The sequence below is a fragment of the Falco cherrug genome, chromosome 3 (genome assembly GCF_023634085.1).
Source record: "Falco cherrug isolate bFalChe1 chromosome 3, bFalChe1.pri, whole genome shotgun sequence".
In the NCBI taxonomy this organism is placed as follows: Eukaryota; Metazoa; Chordata; class Aves; order Falconiformes; family Falconidae; genus Falco; species Falco cherrug.
In genome coordinates, this window is record NC_073699.1 from 56,304,448 (window position 1) to 56,309,412 (window position 4,965).

Below are 4,965 nucleotides of genomic sequence, written 5' to 3' on the forward strand. Positions count from 1 at the left end.
CATTAAATTCCTGTCACATCCCTTCTCTGAGTTACCTAAAGACTAATAGACCCAACAAAACCTTTCTTGGGAGCACAAAGTAAAAGGAGGTCTCGCTGTATGAGATAGCATTGACTGTCAGAAGTGCCCACAATGTTGTTTAAAATGACTGACAGCCTCTCCCTCCATTTTATTTTACAGCTATTTTAATGTGCCGAACACCTGGAGATGCTTATGAGACTATCCGAACCAGTTTTTAGTGCCTCTCATCCGCACACAGAACCCATTTCCTGCCGCTCTCTTCCCAAGAAGCGAGCACTGTTTTGTGCAAGGGGCTTAGCACAGGCTGTGGGGGCACTTCTGCTCCGGCCGTGGGAAATGTGCTTAGGGGGAGGCTGCAACCCTAAAGGCACCCTGATGGCTTCTGTTCTTACTGGATAACAACCGGGGGGGAACATCGGGACAGACACGGGAAGGGAGCAGTTACTGCATGGAGACCCAGTCTGGCAGGTTCCCTTATGGAGAGCCACTCTGGAAGGTTCCCTTGGTGGGCAGAGCTGCTGACAGGCACCGCACGGGTCGTCTGCCACCAGGGCAGTGGTGTGGAAAAATATGAAGCCAGGGCACAACAGGGTCCTGAACTGCTGGCCTAAGAGCCATTGTCACCTGGCATGGATCAGAGTGGTACGCTGATGTTGTGGGTTGAGCTGCAGGGATATACAGGAGGAAAAAGAAGGACTAGGTTACTCAAGGAAGGCTAAATGCAGTGAAGAGTCTGGCTCTTCACGCTGTATTCATTAACAGCGATTTATTGGATCAGAATGCCTGTTCAAATTGGTTCAGCTAAATATTAGGATATGATCCAAATCTTCTATCCAAGTGAACATACGCATACACTTTTCTGAAGCTCAAAAGATTTAGTCAGTCAAGATTTAAGAAAGGGGAGAGATTTACTTTCCTGGGGTAGATAGTTGTTTATTTTATATTTCAATTTTCACATAAGTCTGTGCTTGTTGGAGTCAGCAAAGACCAGAAATTGTAACTGAACAGATCTGCGTAGTGTCTTGGATAATCTTAAGATGAGGTCTGGAAAAGCTTCTAAGAAACTTCCAAGTATCTATAGCCAAACCTTCTAATATTTGCCAATCTCTGTTATTGGAATATTTCTCCCTGTCAAAAGCCATGACTTGCACAACTCAGAAAGGTCCACAGAGAGATTTTTGTTCCTTTTTCTTTTCCTTTTGGATCTCATGAGATTCTGCATGTAATTTTATTATGAGCTGGAGGCCACATTACTGTGAGCTTCAAGAAACAATTAAGGTTGTGGTCACAGCAACTTGCAAAGAGTGTGATGAATTAATAGCATCATGCTATAACTTGATGATGATGCTATGTCACAACTTTAGCATAGCATATCATGTAATTTCTCTTACAAGAAAAATGGACCTGAAACAAACCCCAAAACAATCCCAACCTCTGAGATTTGGCTCCCAGTCCAACTCTTTGCAAAGCCAATTACTCTGTAACAGGCTGTGCCAAAAGCCTGGATCAGAAGCCTATCTATTTTGGGATCGTATCTATCTAGATCCAAAACTTGTCGAAATGGGGCCCTGTTTTTGTTTCCAGGAGATTTCGGCAGTGTGAAACTCCTAGCACTGACCTGCCTTCTGTTTGCTGCAGGTAAGGGATATGTGGTGCTCTCTTGGGTTGGGTCTTTGCCTCCAGTGTCCTCCAGCCTTTGTGGTGAGTCTGACTCATGCTCCCACTCACAGGCCTGCCAAAAGTGAGCTACAATGCAAGTTCTGCATGTTTGCACACCACTTGTTATAGTCCTTTAAAGGGTGGGAAAAGGTCTTCAGCTCAGAGTCTGGACTGCTCATGGTTGGAGGCTTGAACAGGCTATCCCACTACAGCAAGCACCACCACTCAATCTGCCAGCGAATCTCATTTAGCTTTACTGACAGAGCAGCTGCTTTTACATCCAATAGCTGTCAGTCCAGGATGAAAAAGGACAAACTTCTTATCTAGTCAAGACATTAGGACGCCCAAAAAATATAATATCACCACACATGAAAATGCAGCTCTTTTTTCACAGTTACAGCTCGCTTTTCGTGGCTATCATCTTTGGCATTAGAACATAATTTTTTCCCTTCACCCTTATGACTACAACTGAAAACTATTCCAAATGAACTTTTCAGGAACTTCTTCTCTTTACCTCACGCCTTCAGCTCCTGCAGAAAGTCTTGGAGCCAGGTGGTTAAACCAATACCCCCTTCTGCTCAGCTCTTGAAGGTTGTTAGATGGGTTAGAGACAGCGTAGCTCTGTTACCACTCTGTAACTCAATGAGCTTTCACTGGAGGTTCTGCCAGGCTGGAAAGAGCACCCTGGCCAGCACGATCGAGAGAGGAAGAAACAATTTCAGCGAGCGGGACATGGGAGCACCTTCTTCTCTTGTCCCTGTTGTATTTTCTTCTCCTTAAAAACACAGCAAAAGGGATCGTAAGTGCCGAGAGTGGTTCTGCATTGCAACACACCTGACCTCTGGGGCAGGCTGGGTCTGGACCAGGACCCGGTGCCTCTCGCAGCAGTGCCCCACTCAGCACCCCAGCGCCCTGCCTCCCTGCCTCCCTGCCCTCCCTCCTGCTGTCCTGCACTCCGCCTGGCAGCGCTGGTACTTCAGCCTTAGTCCTCGGATTGGATTTTGTTTGTTAAGATGTATGCCCATTTCCAAACACATTGACAGAAGACATGAATTACAAATATTATGATGCATTAAGCTGTGAAAAGACAATGGTTAAATAAGAAAGCTGAACGGCGGGGACCAGGGAAAATAACTGGAATTCCATCAAAAAGGAAGATGAATGAACAGAACTACACTGACATCTGCTGGTCCATACATCAGGGCTGGTATTGTTACTGCCACTGAAAATTGCCGCCGTGATGGGGAAAAATGACACGTTAAACTCAATAAATCCTTCAAAGATACCTGCCACTTCCACCGCATTAATCCACCACCTACTGCCCTGCTGCACTCGCTGGTCATTCGGGCAGCACCCCTTAGAAAAGAAATACAAAAGTAGGGGGTTGTTTCTTTTTCTTCTTTTCTTGTTTTGTTTTGAGGCAGACAGTGTTTCAGGTTACTGGAGCTCTGCATGGACTGCTGGACTTTGCAGAGTTCCTGCACAGACAGACAGCGCGTGTGCTCAGGCTGGCTCTGTACAGCTTTACAGCTTGCACACTAAATCCCACACTCGCGGGACAATGCAGCCTGCGGTGCTGCACCCTTGCACCAGTGTGCGTGCACCCAGTAAATCTGTGAACTTGCTGTGTTAGCACAGATGAATTGTAGAGCACATAGGCAGTAGGTCTGATGAGTCCTAGATGCTACAAATTCACCACATTGCCCTTAGGTACTTGTTTCTGTCCAGGAAATTTTGCAGAGAAACATGGAAGCAACTGCTTACAGGTTTTCAAATTTTGGAAGATAATTATTTTTTTTAATGAAGATACATAATATTTAACCACTGTAAAGTATAATTTTGCACTAGGAGAAGAAGTCATTGGGAAAGGAGGCAATTACACTTGCCACTAGATACATACACAAGGGGAGTGTGATTTGGGATATCTTACTGCACATTCATCACCTTTCACAAATCTCTCAGGGACCAGGTTTTTTTTATAACACTGAAACCTCATCTCCTGAAGATGTGAAGAGTAAAACGGATGCACCCCAAACTGCTTGTCCACTTAGACTCATATATGCTGGGAGAGCTATGTGTGAGAAGAAGGAAGCTATAAAGAGAGTGGGGAAGTATTATGTTTCTTTTTATCTGGTGAATTCTCTACACTTTGTACATATTGATAAACAATTAAAGCACAATCCTTGTAACTTAAGCAAAAAAAAAAAAAAAGGTTGTGATATTTCAATACATGAAAAAATCCATTTAGTTGCTTCTCAGAAAGACACTTCCTCTAAACATTTTTTTCCTTTAAATAGTAAGATAACAACGAAATTCTACTTCTTTTACTAAAAAATAAGTCTTGTGGAAAGCAGCTGATTCACTTGCAAATATGCAATCCGCACCCTTGCTGTCTTAATCCTGATGACAAGGGGGTGGGGCTGGACCATCTGAAAAGGAGCTCTCCTTTTCCCTTCCAAATCACTGTTTTGGGATTTCTCTGGGTGGATTTTGATTGTTCTGATTTTACTGCACACAGAGCATCTTTGCACATCTAAATGCAGAGGCGAAAAGATCTCGTTATTGAAAGGGTAGGGCAAAGAAGAGACTTGCATTCAAACACGAAAACCCAGACATTTGTTGGAAGTCATTGTTCGTTAACTATTACCTAAGAGTGAAAGGAAGCAGCAAGATGAAACAATCAAAATATATTCTGAAGCACAGAAAAAAAATGCATTTGAACATTTTTCTCTGGTTCTAAATATTAGTAACATCGAGTAAGTCCATTTCATAAAATACTCTTAAGAAAACAAACTTTAGGCTTACATTACCTAAGCAAATTCACCCCCACTCTGGCCTCCCCCTGTAGGCCTCCAGCTCAGAAGACCTAGGAGGCTTCAGCAAATTAGCTTATCAAAGAGAAGGTTAAGAGGTGACTTGATCAAATGCTATTTTTAGTTCGTGGAGGAACACAGAGCTGATAATAAATTTTCAGTCCACTAGACTAGAGGCATATCAAGAGCAGAAAACCATTACTAAACACAGTAAGAATAGAACCACTAACAGAGAAAAGGAGGGTGGCTGGGATTGTTACCTCTCTGTCTTCAGAAGCTAATGCTGGCCCAAATAATCAGAAGCAGGGTGCAAATTCACTTTTTGAACAGTGTTAGGCTTTGAAAGTGTTTTTTTTTTTTACTTTCTTCTCTTAATGGAAACATTTTCTGTATTGTGCTGGACATACAAATTTTAAGGCTGGAAAAAGACCACTCTGATCATCTGGTATTCTGCATTACTTTGGCCAAAAGA